Source organism: Trachypithecus francoisi, unplaced genomic scaffold, assembly GCF_009764315.1.
Source record: "Trachypithecus francoisi isolate TF-2019V2 unplaced genomic scaffold, Tfra_2.0 Lachesis_group1, whole genome shotgun sequence".
Lineage (NCBI taxonomy): Eukaryota > Metazoa > Chordata > Mammalia > Primates > Cercopithecidae > Trachypithecus > Trachypithecus francoisi.
The window spans coordinates 176,785,479-176,804,689 of NW_022681454.1; the positions used below are offsets into that span (position 1 = coordinate 176,785,479).

At 42.8% G+C, this 19,211-nt stretch overlaps 1 pseudogene; it reads right to left on the minus strand.

Moving 5' to 3' along the window:
- Nucleotides 1–17,366: 17,366 nt before the first annotated feature.
- On the minus strand, nucleotides 17,367–18,459 carry LOC117084977 (annotated as a pseudogene).
- Nucleotides 18,460–19,211: the final 752 nt, after the last annotated feature.

The following is a 19,211-nucleotide window of genomic DNA, read 5'->3' on the forward strand; positions in this document are numbered from 1 at the left end:
AGGGTAACAGACAAAGTCTGAAATCTCAGTGACTTAGCACCATGAAGGTTCATTTCCAGCACACACAAAGTCCATCGTGGTTCCAATGACTGCAGAGTTGTATCTTCCATGTCATTGAACCAGCCTGCTTATGACCACGGGCTTTACCCATTCAACGTGCAGCTTCAGTCCAGAAATGAGGCTTATCCACTTCCCCTCTGCACGGGCTGAGCCTGCAGGGGAGCCTGGGAAATATCTGCTGAGTATTCTGTCTCTGTTACACATGGGTGGACTTCTGCAAATCTACCTTTCAACACCAGATGATGGTTCCTCTTGACTGTGCTTCCTATTGACTTGGGATGGATGGGAGAGGACTAACTAGAATTACTTATTAAAGGGCCAGAAAGCTATTTCCCTCCCAAACATGTCAGCTTCTGAGCAAAAAAAATTCAGCACAGTTGGCTATAGCAGCAGAACCACCAACTAGCAAAAGCACAGCTATTGTGTAGTCCATGCTATGTTAGCTACAATTTGAGTGATACATTTTAAGCTTAAGAGGTCAATCAATATTGGTTGATATAATGAATACTCATCAGCTGACAAAGTCAGCATCTTATTTACCCATATCTTCTTCCTTCCTCAAAGTATTTCTGGAATCCAATGGGATTTAGCCTCCCATGATTCTGTTCCTCTGGCAAAAGCCAATACTCAAACCCAGGAGTTTATCTGAAACGTCCAGACATCTGGGACCACAAATAGTGAAAAATGGGACTGTCCCAATAAGCGCAGATGGCTAGTAAGCTTGTGGTACCATGGACTCATTTGCAGGTATGAGATCAGTCGTGATGGAGCCAAGTCATTTTCTTTTATGAACTTTTAATGTTTTTTGGCATACTTGAAAAGTGCAATAAAAATGAAAAAATATTCATCAATATTAGTGTATCTCCGTAGTCCTACTGTTGCATGGTAATATCATTAATTATGCATGGCTTCCACAGGGTAGTGTGTTTCAAGGGAGTGGAAATTGAATACAAAGTCTTTTATTCTTGTTTTCACTCCAACTCAAGTCATTAGTTCTCTCAGCAGATCTGCCCCTAACCCCAAGCCCCCAATGCTAATGCCCCCATCCTTGCCCACTCACAGCAATTTTCTGGCAAGCCAAAGCACTATACCTTGAAGAGAATTCGTGATTTTCCTCCAATTCCCAGCAAGTGAGCATTCCTGTTTTGAGAACCGGCTTAGGCTGAGATAGCCACTCATTTCTCCAAGTGCCGTCAGCACAGTTGTATTTTGTGTATGGCATGCACATTTAACCTTCCGCCCTTGGAACAGTGTCATTGCTTGACATTTTGGCTGCCTAGACACATCTGTATCTCTGACCCCCCCAGGACCCGCACCCAGAGCAGGGACAGGCTGGGGCGGGTATCTAAGAGAAAACATTTACCTCCTTCCTTGTGAGCTGCTCCACAGCTGCGCTCAGTTCTTGAGACCCTCCTTGTTTTTTCACCCTCCGCAGGCAAGAAACGGAATTGAATGCAGTTGCAGGGCCATCCTTCTCCTGAAGATGGCAGAATCGGAACAGCCAAGTGGAAGACAGGGGGCCCCACAAGCCCCTTTCCTACCTCCGGATCCCGAAATAGAAGGAAATGCCCTAAGCTAGGAAGAAAAGCGCACCAAGAAAAGTGTATTCTGAGCGACACCTTCCGTGTGGATAACGTCCAGACTTGGGTTTCTGGAAATGGAAATCTTGTCACCTTCCTTCATCATTCGTTTCTTCTTCTTCTTCCTCTTTTTTAGAGACAAAGTCTCACTCTGTCGCCCAGACTGGAGTGCAGCGCAATCATAGCTCACTGACGGATGGAGAGGGAAGCCAGATGGGGAGAGAAAAGAGGTTTAGGGGCGAGAGGGCAGAGAGGTAAATAGAGGAGTGGAGACGGATGGCAGAGGGGAGGGGCACAGGGAGGGAACAGTGCCCTGCCCTTCTCCCTGCCACACGCGGGAGGGCAGTATGTCTACCCGCATTTGGCCCGCGGGGCCGCAGCACAGCACTGCCAGGAAATGGCCGGTTCCCCAGGAAGTGGGGATCACCAAGGGGGCTGCGCTCCTCTCATTCCTTCTGAGAAATCATCCTTCCCTTTCTGACTCCCCTCCAACCATAAGCCACTTCTCAGGCCTGGCCATTCTCCTCTCTCATCAGCCTAGACACAGCTAGGGGCATTTGAAGATGCAGACTTCACGGAACGTTACCAACGTTCCACGTTATCACGGAACGTTACCAACGTTCCACGTTACCACGTTACCAACATGCCTCCTCCTCTGTGAAGCACCCCCGATTGCCCCTCCCATCTTCCATCTAAGTGCACTGTTTTCACTCACCCGCCTCTCCCTCCAGCTCTTGAGCTGACCGAGGGCAGGGACTGTGTCGTGTTTGCTGTTGTATTCTCGGTGCCCTCTAAGGTGCCTTGGGCATGGTAGGAGATTGATAAATATTGGACAAATAAATTAATAAATGAGCAGGGTGCGGTAGCTCACTCCTGCAATCCTAGCACTCTGGGAGGCCAAGGTGGGTGGATCATTTGAGGTCAAGAGTTCGAGACCAGCCGGCCAACATGGTGAAACCCTGTCTCTACTAAAAACACAAACGTTAGCCGGGTGTGGTGGCGCATACCTTGTAATCCCAGTTACTCAGAGGCTGAGGCAGGAGAATCGCTTGAACCTGGGAGGCAGAGGTTGCAGTGAGCCAAGAGGGAAACAGAGCAAGACTACGTCTCAAAATTTAAAAAAAAAAAAAAAAAATTAATGAACAAATGAATGAATGGAGCACATTATTACTTCTAAAAACGCAATGCTGAGCGTGGCATTCTTCCGCAAAACAGAGGCTGGAACCTTTTGCGTGTGTTTTTTCCCTCAAGGAAAACCAGGGCTAAGGAAATTCAGCCCTTCCGGACAACACCAAGGAAAAGCGTGGCCAGCACAAACAACCGTTCAGTGTCCTTTCACAACATCTCTGGTCACGTGCTGTTCTTTATTTAATCCTATAAATCCCTCTTTGTAAATTTACTTATTTATTTATATTTAAGTTAACACGGATACTCATTCACTACTACTGAGTTTTTCAAAACTATGTGTCTGTCTCAGCATATTTTATCGGCAGAAGCACACACCTGGCCAGCTGCTAGAGCCGCTGGAACCGGCGTTTGGATCGGTGCTGGGACATGAGTCGGGGCCAGAGTGATTCCTGCTGCGACTGCGACAGCCAGCTTGTGAAGGACTCAGGTGCTGATAGACCTCTCAGATAAACAAACCTCAACTTCTGATAATATTTCTAAAATAATTAAGTGTTGTTGGATAGACCGTAGTATATGATGACAGAGGCTAGACATTCTGGCAGAACCATCTTAGAAATGAAAATAGACATTATTTAAATGTCCAAGGAAACATACCACACTGGTATATACAATCTGAGCGACACCTTCCCTGTGGATAACATCGAGGCTTCGGTTTCTGGAAATGGAAATCTCGTAACTTTCCTTCACCTTTCAGTTTCTTTCTTTAGAAACGAAGTCTCACTCTGTCACCCAGGCTGAAGTGCAGTGCGATCATAGCTCACTGCAGCCTCGATTTCCTAAACACTCCTCCTGCCTCAGCCTCCTGAGTAGCTAGGACTACAGGCACACACCACCACACCTGGCTCCTTGATTCCTTCTTGTTTTGTTGAAAGTAATCAACTCAAATTAATCATCTTTTAGAGAATACCTGAGGGATATGGTACCTAACATAATTCTTACCAGCTAGCAACACAATTAGTGGACCAAGCCAATCAGACCAGGTTAAGTCTGTAACATTGGATGCTAAGTGAATTTCCCAAAGACCTGTTTAGACACTAGGCTATTCCAAGGGGCGTAAACAATCTCCTCTGGTGTCTGCATTCTCTGGTCCTTATTCTGTAACTTCACTGCAGTTCACTGCACAAACTGCCCATGGTGGGCTGCATTTGGCCTACAGACATTTTCCTTTGCTCACTCAGGAGTTTTGAAAGCTTCCATTAGGTGTTGACATTTAAAAATTGGGAGACCTCATTAAAAAAAAAAAAATCTAGGTTTTATTTTCTCTTTAAAAATCAGAAAGTATAACAACACTGAGTATGAATTCCTTTATGGACACATTGAGCTCAAATAGGACTCTCTAATAACATCGATAAGAATAATAGTAGTAACAGCTATTTGTATAATAGGATGTACTATGTGCCACCTGCTCCCTTAAGTGCTTTGCATACATTACATCATTTTATCCTCACAGCAACCCTATGAGGTGGGCACTATAATTACCTGCAGTTTCTAAGTAAGGAAAACAAAACCTGGGTGAGGTCAAGTCACTTGCCCGTAGTCACACAGCATTCGTTTATTTATTTATTTATTTATTTATTTGACAGAGTCTTGCTCTGTTGCCCAGGTAGAGTGCAGTGTCGTGATCTCGGCTCACTGCAACCTCTGTCTTTTGGGTTCAAGCAATTCTCTTGCCTCAGCCTCCCGAGTAGCTGGGATTACAGGCACGGACCACCACACCTAGCTAATTTTTGTATTTTTAGTACAGATGGGGTTTCACCATGTTGGACAACCTGGTCTCAAACTCCTGACCTCAGGTGATCCACCCACCTCAGCTTCCCAAAGTGCTGGGATTACAGGCGTGAGCCACTGCGACCGGCCACACAGCTTTGAATGATAGAACCAGGAGTTGAACCCAGCAGTCCGAATGGTTAAATACTCACAAATGCAGTCTTCCAAATGATGCTGGGTAGGAATAAACGATTGTAGACACATGGATGTCTAGATGTAAACACTGTTGTGACTAACATATAACAGTTCAAAATAGTATGGGATCTGGAGTCAGATTCCCTCCATTTGAACCTAGCCTCAGCCACATTTCGCCTGGGAGAACTTGGGCAACTTGATTAACATTTTTAAGCTTTAGTTTCATCTGTAAAATGAGGAAATAGTACCTTCCCCATGGATTGTTTAGACTTTACATAATTAAGTGAGGTAATAAAATCCTTAGCATAGGTAAGCAGTGGCACACAGTAAATGCTCAATAAATGTTCACTATTGTTGTTTTTATCTAGGTAACTTTTAGCACTGAAAATTTCATATGTGTCTGACTCAGAAAAGTCTTAAGCTGATGTACAACATATTCTCCAATTTCTAACATTTTGTAGTTTAAAGGAAATATGTATAGACAAAAATAATATGACTCTTTGGGAAATAGTGCTCAAGTACTCTTTCGCTGGAGAGCGCGAGTATATAAAATGAAACGGCACTTTAATTTTAGTTTCAGTCTTTCTGTAAGTACAGGAGCCCCTCCTTATCTTTGGGGATATGTTCCAAGACCCCCAGTGGATGCCTGAAACCTCAGACAGTGCCAAACCCTATATATAGCATTTTTTTCCTATGCCTACATACCTATGATAAAGCTTAACCTATAAATTAGGCAGAGTCAGAGATTAACAACAACAATAATAAAATGGACCAATTATAATGATACACTGTAACAAAAGTTATGTGAATCTGGTCTTGCTGTCTCAAAATATCTTACTGCGCTGTACTCGCCCTTCTGATGATGATGTGAGATGATGAAATGCCTTTGTGATAAGTGAAGTGAGGTGAATGCCATTGGCATTGTGACATAGTGTTAGGCTACTACAGACCTGCTGACGTTATGTCCGAAGGGGGATGAGCTGCCACGGGTGGTCCGGGTCACTGGGCCATGACAATGCTGATAGTTGAATGTCAGGAGCCGATGATGTTGATAGCTGGGGATACTGGATAGTTGAAAATTTTTTTGCTGAAAACTTTGGAAGAACGTTGTAATCAGAAGTTGTCTCTAACTCTTCAAAGCTTTGCTGCAGACGTTCTAATCCTTTGGTGATCATGCGGGTGACTTTAATGCTGCGTTCCAATTAAGGATCACATTTCATAATTTTGTCTTTAAAAGTCTTTGAAATGTGAAACACTTCAGCAAATGTTGGTAATGTCCACATTGCTGATTCCGCTTCAGTTTCTTCTTCCACTTCCTCTGTGGATGACTCAAGTTCTCCCAATTCCTGGTTTAACACTTGTCAGTGGCCTTCAGTGTGTTCTCCCACTTCCTCTCAAGTATGTCGGCAAAACGTTCTCCACCAACTTGTCTTTCTGCATGAGTGATTTTCCTAACTTCATCAATCCCAGAAAGCCTTTAAAATCATTCATGACTTCACTCCATAGGTTCTTGCTGCAGACATTTATAATTGCTGGTTTTGATTCATGCATTGTAGCTTTGGTGAGTGTTATTGTGTCAGCGATAGTGAATAGTTTCCAGCACCACATTATGTCCAGATTAGAGTCTGCATCAATTGCTGATCAAAATCTCAGGTGGGTGTATACGATTTTGACAAACTAAATGATGTCATGCCCTGGACAAAGGGCCGAAGCAATGAGGTTGTACTTGGAGGTAAAAACACAACCTTGACATTTTAACTTTCTCAACAAACAAATTCAGGATATCCAGGTGCAATTTCTATTGTCTAAACAGGACTTTAAATTCCAACCCTTCCTCTTCCAAGTATTTTTTCACTTCTGGGATGAAGTGTTGGTGGAGCCATTCCATGAACAAGATGATTCTCATTCACACTTTCTGATTAAAGTGACAGAACATGGGCAGATAATTTGGGGGGGTTTAAATCATGAAGTCTTTAATTTTTAATTTTTGTGGGTACATAGTAGGTGGTGGTGGTGGATGTTGAGAGCACATGCATTCTTCACTGTGTGCGTGACACCTGGCTTTATCGTATGCCCTGCAGCATTGCCACCTGGTACCAGCGTTAATCTGCCCATCCATGCTTCATGCCCCAGCGCCTCTTTTGAACTTTTATGAACGTAGGTTCTATCAGGCATCTTCTTCCAGAAACACCTTGTTTCATCACAATTGAACATTTGCTTTGGAAGGTATTCTTTCTCCTCAATCAACTTCCTCAGCTCTGCCAGAAATGCAGCAGCAGCTTCTTCATTGGCAGGTGCCGCTTCTCCAGTAATTTTTTTATTTTTCGGTCCAAACCTATTCCTGAATCTGTGGAACCATCCCTTACTTGTAAACGGCTTGGTGTCACTTGTTTCAGGGGAACCCTTGCTCAAGTCCTCCTGTAAGTTTAGTGCTTTCTGGCACAACGCATTTGTTATCAATCGAAACATATTTTCTGTTCATGTCTTCCACCTACAAATCTAGATGGTTCAACCTACTGCACACCTAGGTACGAGATACAGCCTACTGCGCCTAGGCTACAAACCTGTATAGCATGTGACTCTACTGAACACTGTAGGCAACTGTAGCAAAATGGCAAGGATTTACATATCTGAACATATCTAAACACCGAAGAGGTACAGCAAAAATACGGTATCAAACACAAAAATGAAACGCCTGCTTAGGGCAGCTCCATGATAACCTTGACTAATGCTGATCGAAACATCATTATGTAGTGCACAGCTGTGTTTATAAAAATCTAAAATGGGCATACTTTATGACCAGTTAATTTATCTGATATAAATTAATCTTAAAGGCCAGGGGCAGTGGCTCACGCTTGTAATCCCAGCACTTTAGGAGGCCGAGGCAGGCAGATCACCTGAGGTCAGGATTTGAAGACAAGCCTGGCCAACATGGCGAAATCCCGTCTCCACTAAAAATACAAAAATTAGCCGGGTGCGATGGCACACGCCTGTAATCCCAGCTACTCAGGAGGCTGAGGCAGGAGAATCACTTGAACCCGGGAGGCAGAGGTTGCAGCAAGCTGAGATCACGCCACTGCACTCCAGCCTGAGCGACAGAATGAAACTCCATCTCAAAAAAAAAATTAATCTTAAAATATGATATCATTGATGAATGAGCAAAAAATGATAAACCATCCAATGGGAAAGATAGGTAAAAGATATGAAAAATAGTGCCACTGTCCCTGTGTTCCAAGACCTCCCAGTGAATACCTAAAACATGTTTTATGTTCATGTCTTCCACCCACAAATGTGATGCCTTTTTTCCATCTTCACTGAGCACTTATCACGCACTGTGGCCACGACTATAGCAATCTGAGATGCAACAGCAGAACTAGCACAAATTTCTTGTTCCTTCTTCACAATTTCACAGATTGAAGATTTGATCTTACTGTATATCTTAAGAACCTCAGCATAGAATTTTTTGTCCTTCCTTATAAGTTGAGAACTTTCTCCTTTTCACTTAGAAGAAGTACTTTATTGCTTCTCTTTGGCATATCCGAATTGCCAGCATCACTACTACTGCACTTTGGGGCCCCTAGAAAGTACAATCAAGGTGGCTTGGATGCAAGCATTGTGATACCTGAGACCGTCAATCTGATAACCAAGCCGGCTACTAAAGGACTAGTGGGCAGGTAGTGTAGACACCATGGATATGCTAGAAAAAGGAATGATCTACCCCGTCAGGCAGGACAGAGCCAATGTTGCAAGATTTCATTACGCCACTGAGAGCAGCATGCACTTTCAAAACTTACGAATTTTGTATTTCTGAAATTTTCCATTTAATACTTTCAGATCAAGGTTTGCTGCAGGTAACTGAAACCGTGGAGAGCAAAACTGTCCTTAGGGGGAAACCATTGCATTTTCAGTAAGTATTTATTGAGCATCTAACATATCGTATTCATCACTCTATCTCTAGTATTTAAGCCTCGCCTATAGTAGGATTCAGACAAATGTCTGCAGAACGAGTAAAGACAAAAGTGAGAAGTTGATAGAATTTGGTTTGTTCTTTCAAAAGGTAAGATGCCAGAAAAAATTCTGAAAATCAGTTCATGTTAGAGTAAGCAAACAAACAAAAAAAAGTAATCAAAGAAATTTTCCTTGTTAAAATCAGAATGCATTAATACTAATGAAAAGAGAATGCAGACCCCTTCTGACATATTTTATACTGTTTAAAGATAAACATTTGTGCACTGCAAGCCGCAAATGGGTTGAAACTCCAGTGAGGACTTTATGAGCCATCTGCTAGTCTCCTAATGAGGCTAGTAACTATCATTGTTTACAGTTAGGCACCAGGGGTCATGGGTGTTTGTTATAATGAAAGCTGCAATGCATCACCGCAGAAACTAAAAGAGCCTTTCTTCACAAGGGCTAATTACAAATATAATAAAACAACATTTTAAAAAATCTCTTGAAGTCCACAGAGAAACCTAACTTGGCACACCAAGTATAAACAGTAGTACCCGCTCTGTTTTCATTTAGTGGATTCTGATTACAGAAGCTATATCATATTTAACTACTAACAACACAAGGCCACCAATGGGTCCTTTGCCTCAGATCACTTAATCACAAGATGCTTTGTGAACCATCTGGATCTCTAAGATGTTTGCCCTGAAAATATACGCATAGAGTATGTAAACTCATAGCAAGACCCATGGGGTTTTTCTACCTGTATGTGCTTTTAATAAGATGCTACTTTAAAGTTCTGCCTCCCTGGTGTCCAAACTGAACTTTCCGAGTTAGTTATCTCAGTGTAGGTGTGGAATGTGAAAAATTGATTGCTTAGAGTCATAGAAACAAAGGAACTAATAGGCTGACTACATTTTTTTTACTTTTTATTGGCAATTTTAGCATTCTAAAAATGTAGTCCAATCTTAATTATTTTGGCCAATAGATAGTGGCAGTATCTCCACAGTCCAGGGGAGAAGTAATTTGGCCTGTTGCATTAGTTGATGATGACCACATCAATTCATGTGTTCCCAGCATCTCAGACTAGGAAAACTTAGGGTCACAATAAGAAGGGCTTCTTATAAAATGTTAGTAACAGTATCAAAACCTGAGGGCTCCCACATGAGAAAAGGTTACCTATTTTATTAAAATTGCCTGTTAATAGCATTGCTAATAATAAGACTACAAGAGGCCGGGCGCGATGGCTCAAGCCTGTAATCCCAGCACTTTGGGAGGCCGAGACGGGCGGATCACGAGGTCAGGAGATCGAGACCATCCTGGCTAACATGGTGAAACCCCGTCTCTACTAAAAAATACAAAAAACTAGCCGGGCGCGGTGGCGGGCGCCTGTAGTCCCAGCTACTCGGGAGGCTGAGGCAGGAGAATGGCGTGAACCCAGGAGGCGGAGCTTGCGGTGAGCTGAGATCTGGCCACAGCACTCCAGCCTGGGCGGCAGAGCGAGACTCCGTCTCAAAAAAAAAAAAAAAAAAAAAAAAAAGACTACAAGAAGAAAAATGTCTCATATTTGTAGAGTGCTTCTTGCTTATTCCAAAGCCTTGTGCGTGAAAACCAAAACCCAGAAACCACTAATATATGTATATTCCCTGGGAAAGAATGGCCAATAAAAACGTGAAAAAAGAAGAGAAATTAGGTGGATCTTGCACTACCAAGTAGTAAAACATACTAAGCTTAAGTAAAGTAGTGCAGTGCAAATGGAAGAGTAGAATAAGCAATCAACAAGTGGAACAGAAAGAAAAGAGATTTGCCTGCAGGGCTGATATGAAGGGAGCCCCTGAAATTGTGCTGAAGGCATGTAAGAAAGTGTATGTGATCAATGTGGCAGTGGAAATAAATGGAGAAAATAAAAATGATTTAATGACTACTACTGAGATAATATGTTAACTTTTTGGAGAAGGAAAGAGATTCTAAGATTATATGCAAAAATAAAGTCCAGGGGGCTGGGTGTGGTGGCTCATGCCTGTAATTCAAGCACTTTGGGAGACCAAGATGGGCGGATCACCTGAGGTCAGCAGTTTGAGACCAGCCTGGCCAACATGGTTAAACCCCGTCTCTACTAAAAATGCAAAAGTTAGCCAGGCGCCATGGCGGGTGCCTGTAATTCCAGCTACTCAGGAGGCTGAGGCAAGAGAATCACTTGAACCCAGGAGGCGGAGGTTGCAGTGAGCCAAAATCACACCACAGAACTCCAGCCTGGGCAACAGAGCAAGACTCCATCTGAAAAAAAAAAAAAAAAGTCCAGAGAATTAAATAACCAAGGATAGAAAATAAAACTATGAAAAATAACTTTTAAAAGTGTAAGCAAATATTTAAGTGGAGAAGGCAAGAGGTGGAGAGCAGTGTGGCTCATACACCCTGGTTCATCCCTCTATGGCTATCACGCATTCCACAGGGAGCCTCAGAGGAAAAGCTGTGAGGCAATTTTGTTCATATTCGTGTCATAAATTGAAAATGTAAGATAAACTATGCTTTTCAATAAATGCCATTAAAATACTGAAAATAATGATGTGTTCAGAGGTTGCACATGAGCCACAAATTGTGCTGACCATTTTGGTGGGAGCTGCTATCCAGTAAGTAGGGTCTGCTACCATGAGGTTTATGTGCTTCCAAATCATTTACATAATACTGCCTACTTTATTCAAGGTGGCTTTTTATTTGTACTCACACATTGCATTTTAGCTTCATTTCACAAAAGTGGATTAGTGGCGCAAAATGGTTTATTGAGGCATAAAGGCAATAACGAAATAATAACATACATACTACAACCAGAATAACACCATACCCAAATATAATAAACAAGACTCTGGCACAAATGTGGAATGCGAATTCTTACATGTTGGGACAAGTGAATCTGTGAAGGTGATGATTTCACACAAGGATTGGAAAAGAAAAGCGTGAATAGGATGTCGCATCATGAATATCTGAAAATTGAATTTCGTTCGACAAGTGATCCATTCACTTTTTGCCCTTCATGCTTTGTCTGTATTGAATTTTGTCCCACAATGGCACAAAGCCATCCAAACTTTTGTATCACTTTCACACAAGCTCAGTGACCTTTCCAGCATCCACATGAGGTTTCCTGGAATAAAAGCAAAGTATCGCTTTTCAAGTATGAAACCAATCAATTGTATCACTAAAGGCAGAGAAGAGGTAGTAGCAGTAAGAGATATCAGTGACATGAACATTAACAAACGACACCAGCCCCAAAGTTAATGACCAATATTATGCATAAAGAGAAAGCAGAATAATAAGGCAGATAAATTGAAAGAGTCTTTACTAGCGCGTCCTCTTGCAAGCAGATAGTTCTCACCGAGGCTGGACAGAACTGAGAAACAGGGCATGGAGCTACTCCTGGCATACATGTTTTCCTTGGGGATAATGTTCTATGGCTTTTGATCTTATTTATCTCTGAAAACACAGGCTATATAAACAGGTATTTTCTTGTTTTGTTAATGATGATTTTGTGAGCTGTAGGGCACTTGTACAGAAGAGGCTTTGGGATCAGAGCTGACAGAGTATCTGCTATGCATGAATATAGAATGTGAATCAGCAGGGTGCAGTGGCTGGCGCCTGTCATCCCAGGACTTTGGGAGGCCAAGGCCGGAGGATCACTTGAGCTCAGGGGTTTCAGACCAGCCTGAGTAACATAGCAAGACCCTATTAAAAAATAATTTTTTTCTATTAAAAAAATTTTTAAATGCCAGGTTCGGGGACTCAAACTGTAATCCCAGCAGTTTAGGAGGCCGAGGTAGGTGGATCACCTGAGGTCAGGAGTTAGAGACCAGCCTAACCAAGTTGGTGAAACCCCATCTCCACTAAAAATACAAAAATTAGCCAGGCGCGGTGGCTCATGCCTGTAACCCCAGCTACTCAGGAAGCTGAGGTGGGGAATGGTTTGAACCCAGGAGGCAGGAGGTTGCAGTGAGCCAAGATCATGCCACTGCACTCCCGTCTAGGTGACAGAGCGAGATGTCATCTAAAAAAAAAAAAAAAAATTTAACCAGGCACGCTGGTGCACACCTACTCAGAAAGCATATTTCACTTGCTTGGGAAGCTGAGGTGGGAGGATTGCTTGAACCCAGGAGTTCGAAGCTGAAGTGAGCTGTGATCGCACCACGATGTTCCAGACTCGGTGACAGAGAGAGATCCTGTCTCAATTTAAAAAAACAAAAAAGAAAGAGAGAGAGAAAGAGAAAGAATACACCTAAATGCCAATTCATCCACTGCTTGAATTATGGAGAACAGGTGATGGACAAAAAGATGCCTTTTGATCCGGATTAGGTGTCGAAGGAAATGGCGAAACAGGTAAATATAATCAAATGGCCACCACTGAGTGTGCACTGTATGAAGAAAAGAGGTAGCGTGCTCTGCTTTTGGATGCTGAGGCACACCGGATATTTAACGGAGAGACAATCAGAGAAGATTTCAATGCCTTTGGACAATTTTTATGACATCATTAATACCCATAACAACCATTTTATGATTTCCAGTGATTTGTTCCAGTAATTTAATAGGAATATCTTTGCTACTACCTGCCACGTTGAAACTCTGTCTTACAGCTTTGTCTGAGTCTCGTTGGCTCAGCATCCAACAAAGCAGTGAGTGTAGACTTTGGCAAAAAAGCTTGACATATTTTCAAGGTCTACCTTCTATCTTCATATGCAGAACTAACTGACAAACTATCAAATATTTGCTGTCATTCCTGAAAGTTGAAATTTCACAGAAATAAACTAGAATGGGAGGATGATATCGTTCTGAGCCAAGACAGTGAAAGCCGACTGCAGTTCATCCCATGGAAATGAGAACTAATGCCCCTTCCTCATGGGCACTGAAAGAATGCCCTTCCTAGATTAATAGCTGCATATCACAGACCCAACCTAGGTTCATCTGCTCTGTAAGGATACCATATCCAGAACAGCAGCTAAAATTAGGGTTAAGTTTGTGATTGACCACTGTCATCTGCCATGATGCACCCAGATTTTGCAGAGGCGAGACTGGTGAATTAAATGGAGTTACAAGAAGGACCGCCAGCTGTGAACTATTAAAGTCTTTGAGGGTGGCACCAATCTCTGCTATCTCTCTGAATGAGATATTTACTATCAAGATCAGGGGGTAATTTTAGGAACTTTCAGGTGGCCTTTCCTACTATGGTAGTTCTTATTCCACAGTCAAGGAACCAATGTAGGATTCTGTCTGCCAGCTGCCATATGTGGTCAAGAGCTTGTCTCTGCTGGGCCCAGTGGCTCATGCCTGTAGTCCCGGCACTTTGGGAGGCTGAGGCAGGTGGATTGCTTGAACTCAAGAGTTCAAGACCAGCCTGGGCAACGTTGAGAAACCCCATCTCTACTGAAAATACAAAAAACTAGCCAGCTGTGGTGGTGTGTGCCTGTAATTCCAGCCATTCGGGAGATTGAGGTGGGAGGATCACTTGAACCCAGGATGGTGCAGTGAGCCGTGATCAAGTCACTGCACTCCAGCCTGGGCGACAGATTGAGAGCTCATTAAAAAAAAAAAAAAAAAAAAAAAAACTTGTCTCTAAAAGAATAAAAATGAAAAAGTTACTTAGGAGACTGATGTACTCCGGAACTAAGGAAATGACACTGGTATTGTGGGTGGCAGGATGCACAGACCCAGTGAGAGACAAACTTTATCAAGGACTTTCTTTTCTTTTTTTATGAAAAAAAATTTATTATAGACTTTTAAACATAAAGAAAATAGAAAAAACAGGACAGTGAACATTAATAAATATACCAGTTAGGTTCATTAACATTTTGCCATTTATACTTTACACACACAGACACACACACACATGCACACATTTTACTAAACCATTTGAAAATATCTTAGAGATATTTTAACAGTTCACTCCTAAATACTTCAGCACACACATTTATAAAGACATTCTTCTATAAACTACAGTACCCTTATCCCAGCTCATAAAATTAGCAATAATTGTCTAGTTTCATTGAAAATACAGTCCATATTCAGGGCTGGGCATGGTGGCTCATGTCTGTAATCCCAGCACTTTGGGAGGCCGAGGCAGGAGGATCACAAGGTCAGGAGATCGAAACCATCCTGGCTAACAGAGTAAAACCCTGTCTCTACTAAAAATACAAAAAATTAGCCAGGTGTGGTGGCAGGCACCTGTAGACCCAGCTACTCGGGAGGCTGAGGCAGGAGAATGGCGTGAACGTGGGAGGCGGAGCTCGCCGTGAGCCGAGATCATGCCACGGCACTCCAGCCTGGGTAACAGAGTGAGACTCTGCCTCAAAAATAAAAAATAAATAAATAAATAAAATTTAAAAAATAAAATAAAATCTAGTCCATATTCAAATTTCTTCAATGGCCCTTTGCCCAAGTCTTTTACAGATGACTTTTAAAACCAGGCTTCAGGTTGGGCGCAATGGCTCACACCTATAATCTCAGCACTTTGGGGCGGGCAGATCACCTGAGGTCAGCAGTTCGAGACTAGCCTGGCCAACATGGTAAAACACTATCTCTACTAAAAATACAAACATTGGCCAGGCATGGTGGCGTGCACCCAGCTACTTGGGTGACTGAGACAGGAGAATCACTTGAACCCGGGAGGCAGAGTTTACAGCGAGCCAAGATCGCGCCACTGCACTCCAGCCTGACCCTGTCTCAAAAAACAAACAAAGGGTTCTAATCAAAGATTGCACATTGCATTTAGTTATTAAGTCTCCTAAGTAACTTTTATTTTTATTTTTTTAGAGACAGAGTCTTGATCTGTCACCTAGGCTGTCGGGCAGTGGCGCAATCATAGCTCACTGCAATCTTGAACTCCTGGGCACAACAGATCCTCCCAGCCCAGCCACCTGAGCAGCTGGGACTACAGACACTCACCATCATGCCTGGCTAATTTTTTAATGATTTTTGTAGAGATGGGGTCTGGCTTTGTTGCCCAGGCTGGTCTCAAATTCCTGGCCTCAAGTGCTTCTCCTGTCTCAGCCTCCCAAAGTGCTGGAATTACAGACTTGCGCCACCCTGCCTGGCCTTAAGTAACTTTGAATCTAGAATAGTTACCCACTCCACCTCCTTCTTCTTCCTGAATGCTGATATTTTGAAGAAATGATGCCAGTTATCTCTACAACATTCCACATCTGAACCTATCTGATCGTTTCTTTAATGGTGTCATTTAACTTGTTGTTCTAGCCTCAGTATCTTCTGCAAATGGAAAATTAGATCTAAAAGCTCAACTAAATTCCAGTTGAGCTCTTTTGACAAGAACACGTCATAGGTGCACACTACATGACAAATGAAAAAGCATGTCTGGTTGCCTGACTCTTGGTGATGCAGTATCATCAGATCCTAAGGATCTCTTCATTGTATACGTATGTTTTGCCCACACAACCAACCAGCAAGTCTTTGGTGAGATGATACTTTGATACGATGAGAATTCTGGGGTGGATGTAGATCAACTTTTTATCTAACAGTTTTGGCATCAAAATCCCTTTAATGTTGTTTTACATTAACTTTTCAACTTTTTAACAATTCGATTTTTTAAATATTGTAAAACATTTGTTTTCCACAAACCGTAAAATTTATGCAAAAGTAAGATTCACTTTTATAATGATGGCAGAATTACTTCTTAATTGACATGTGAGCACCTTTCTTTTTTATTTTTATTTTGAAACTCACTGGGCACGGTGCCTCACGCCAGGCATGGTGGCTTACGCCTGTAATCCCATCACTTTGGGAGGCTGAGGTGGGCAGATCACTTGAGGCCAGGAGTTCAAGACCAGCCTGGGCAACATGATGAAACTCCACCTCTACTAAAAATACAAAAATTAGCCAGGCGTGGTGGCATATGCCTGTAATCCCAGCTACTTGGGAGGCTGAGGCAGGAGAATTGCTTGAACCTGGGAGGCAGAGGTTGCAGTGAGCCTAGATCACACCACCCATCTCAAAACACACACAAAGAAACCCTCATATGTATTAGTCAAGGTTCTCCAGAGGGATAGAACTAGTAGGATATATGTGTATGTATATACATGGGTTATATATGTATATATATACCATTTACATTAATATTCTATATATATCATATACATATCATGTATTGTGTATGTGACTGTGTGAGCCAGTTCTTCCTATGAGAGAGTTTATCAGGGAGAATTGACTCACACAATCACAAGGTGAAGTCCCACGATACGCTGTCTTCTAGCTGGGGAAGAGAGAAGCTGGTAGTCACTCAGTCCGAGTCTAAAAGCCTCAAACCAGGGAAGCTGATTATGCAGCCTTATGCAGACTGAAAGTCTGTGGCCAAAGACCCAAGAGCCCCCAGCAAACCACTGGTGCAAGTCCCAGAGTCCAAAGGACCTGGAGTCTAATGTCCAAGGGCAGGAGAAGTAGGAGGAAGCATCCAGCACAGGAGAAGGAAGGCAGCCAGAGGACTCAGCAGGCAAGGTTATCCCACCCACTTCTGCCTGCATCACTGGCAACCGATAGGATGGCACCCACCCACACTGAGGGTGGGTCTTCCTCTCTCAGCCCACCCACTCAAATGTCAGTCTCCTCTAGCAACACCATCGTAGACACACCCAGAAACAGTACTTTACCAGCTATCAAGGCATCCTTCCATCCAATCAAATTGACACCTAATATTAACCATCACACCATATAACAGCTAGTATGATAGCCAGTTAGGTACTGAGAGATGATCACACCTCCCAAAGCAAAGCATCATTAAGAGACTCTGGACATATGACAGGTGGAAGTGGAGGAATTATTGATGGTCCAGAGGGAAATGAAGGCAGCCAGCATGACAGGAAATGGGGTGCTGGTGGAGGAACATTGAATTTTAGACCTGGCTTTCCTGGTATCAGTCCTGACCCTGGCATGGGGGTGGCAGAAGGAGAAAGGAGTTCCATGGAGTAGCTTTTGATTTGATGTTATTTGGTTTATTTCCAGGAGACCTGGAGTTCTCATTTTCATCCATTGGAACTTGACTTTCATTCTCCTGAGTGTTCTATTCTATATTACTAGCTATTTCAGAGGTTGGGAAAGTAGTAGATCAGGCAGATTTTGCTCCTCTCCATTTCCATATCCAGTGTACACTGCAACATGGGTTTTTCCCTTAAAATCAACCAAAGTGGCTCAGGCTGTGGTGGCTTATGCCCGTAATCCCAGCACTTTGGGAGGCTGAGGCGGGAGAATCGCTTGAGCCCAGGAGGTCAAGACCAGCCTGGGCAATGTAGTGAGAACCTGTCTCTATGAAACGTAAAAATTAAGTCCCAGCTACTCAGGAGGCTGAGGCAGGAGGATCGGTTGGACCTGAGAGTTGGAGGCTGCAGTGAGCTGTGATCGTGCCACTGCACTCCAGCCTGGGTGACAGAGCAAGATGCTCTCTCAAAATAATAATAATAAAAATAAAATACAATCAACTGAAGCAATGATGTAGCTGAGTGAAGACAGTTGTCTTCTGACCTAATGCAGAACATGCGCCACCAGCTTTCCTGTTTGCATATTCACACAGGAGTTGCGTATTCTATTTTTGGCTCTTATCCTTCTTGGGTTTTCTTTTACGTGTGCCTTTTGGTTATCTGAAGTTTCACAAATGTCATCATTCTTGAGAACAGTGGCTTAAAAGAAGCATGGCTTTGTCATAAGCTTCTATCAATGCTGTGTCATTCCAAACGTCACAATCATCACTCTGACCTGACTGCACAAGAACAACACCCAGTCCTCCTGTCCAGGACTCCATCTCCACCTCTACCACGACCACCGCTGCTGCCCATGGCCATGCCGAGCCTACTGCCTTATTTATTTTCTCATACCTACATTTCTCTACTCTAAAAGGGAGGCCACGGTGACATTTGATTTCTTGGATATTGCTCTATTCAAGAGCCTTGGATATAAGATCTGGGTGTTCCCTTGTTTGCAAGGTATGGCACCTACATAGGTGGCCGTAGTTTCTTTTGGGAGCGCTGGGGAATCCACACTGCAAAGGCTGTGCTGTATATCCTGCATGTACGGGTCCTTCCCTGCATGTACTGGACCTTTTCTTTACTCAATGAGTTCTGGGTCTGAGAACTAGCTTAGGTCTTGTAATTGGGCAAGAAGGTATAACTTCTTCCCACTAGGAATGGCTGACTTTAGCCTCCTTATCATCCATTCTTTTTTATTTTTTCTTTTTTTTGTTTTAATTTTTGTGGGTACACAGTAGGTGTATGTATTTACGGGGTACATGAAATGTTTTGATACAGGCATGCAGTGAGTACTAATCATATCACATAAAATTGGGTCTCCATTCCTTAATGCATTTATCCTTTGTGTTACAAACAATCCAATTATACTTTTAGTTGTTTTAAACGGATCATTCTTGATCTCTCTTTAGAGCTTAAAACTGCACTAAGATTTTTAGGGTACCCAGTAAACAATGCCCTGTTGCCTGCCCATTTATCTTTCCCCTAGAATCACCATGTTTCTAGAAACACCTCCCTAGATCTCCCCTGA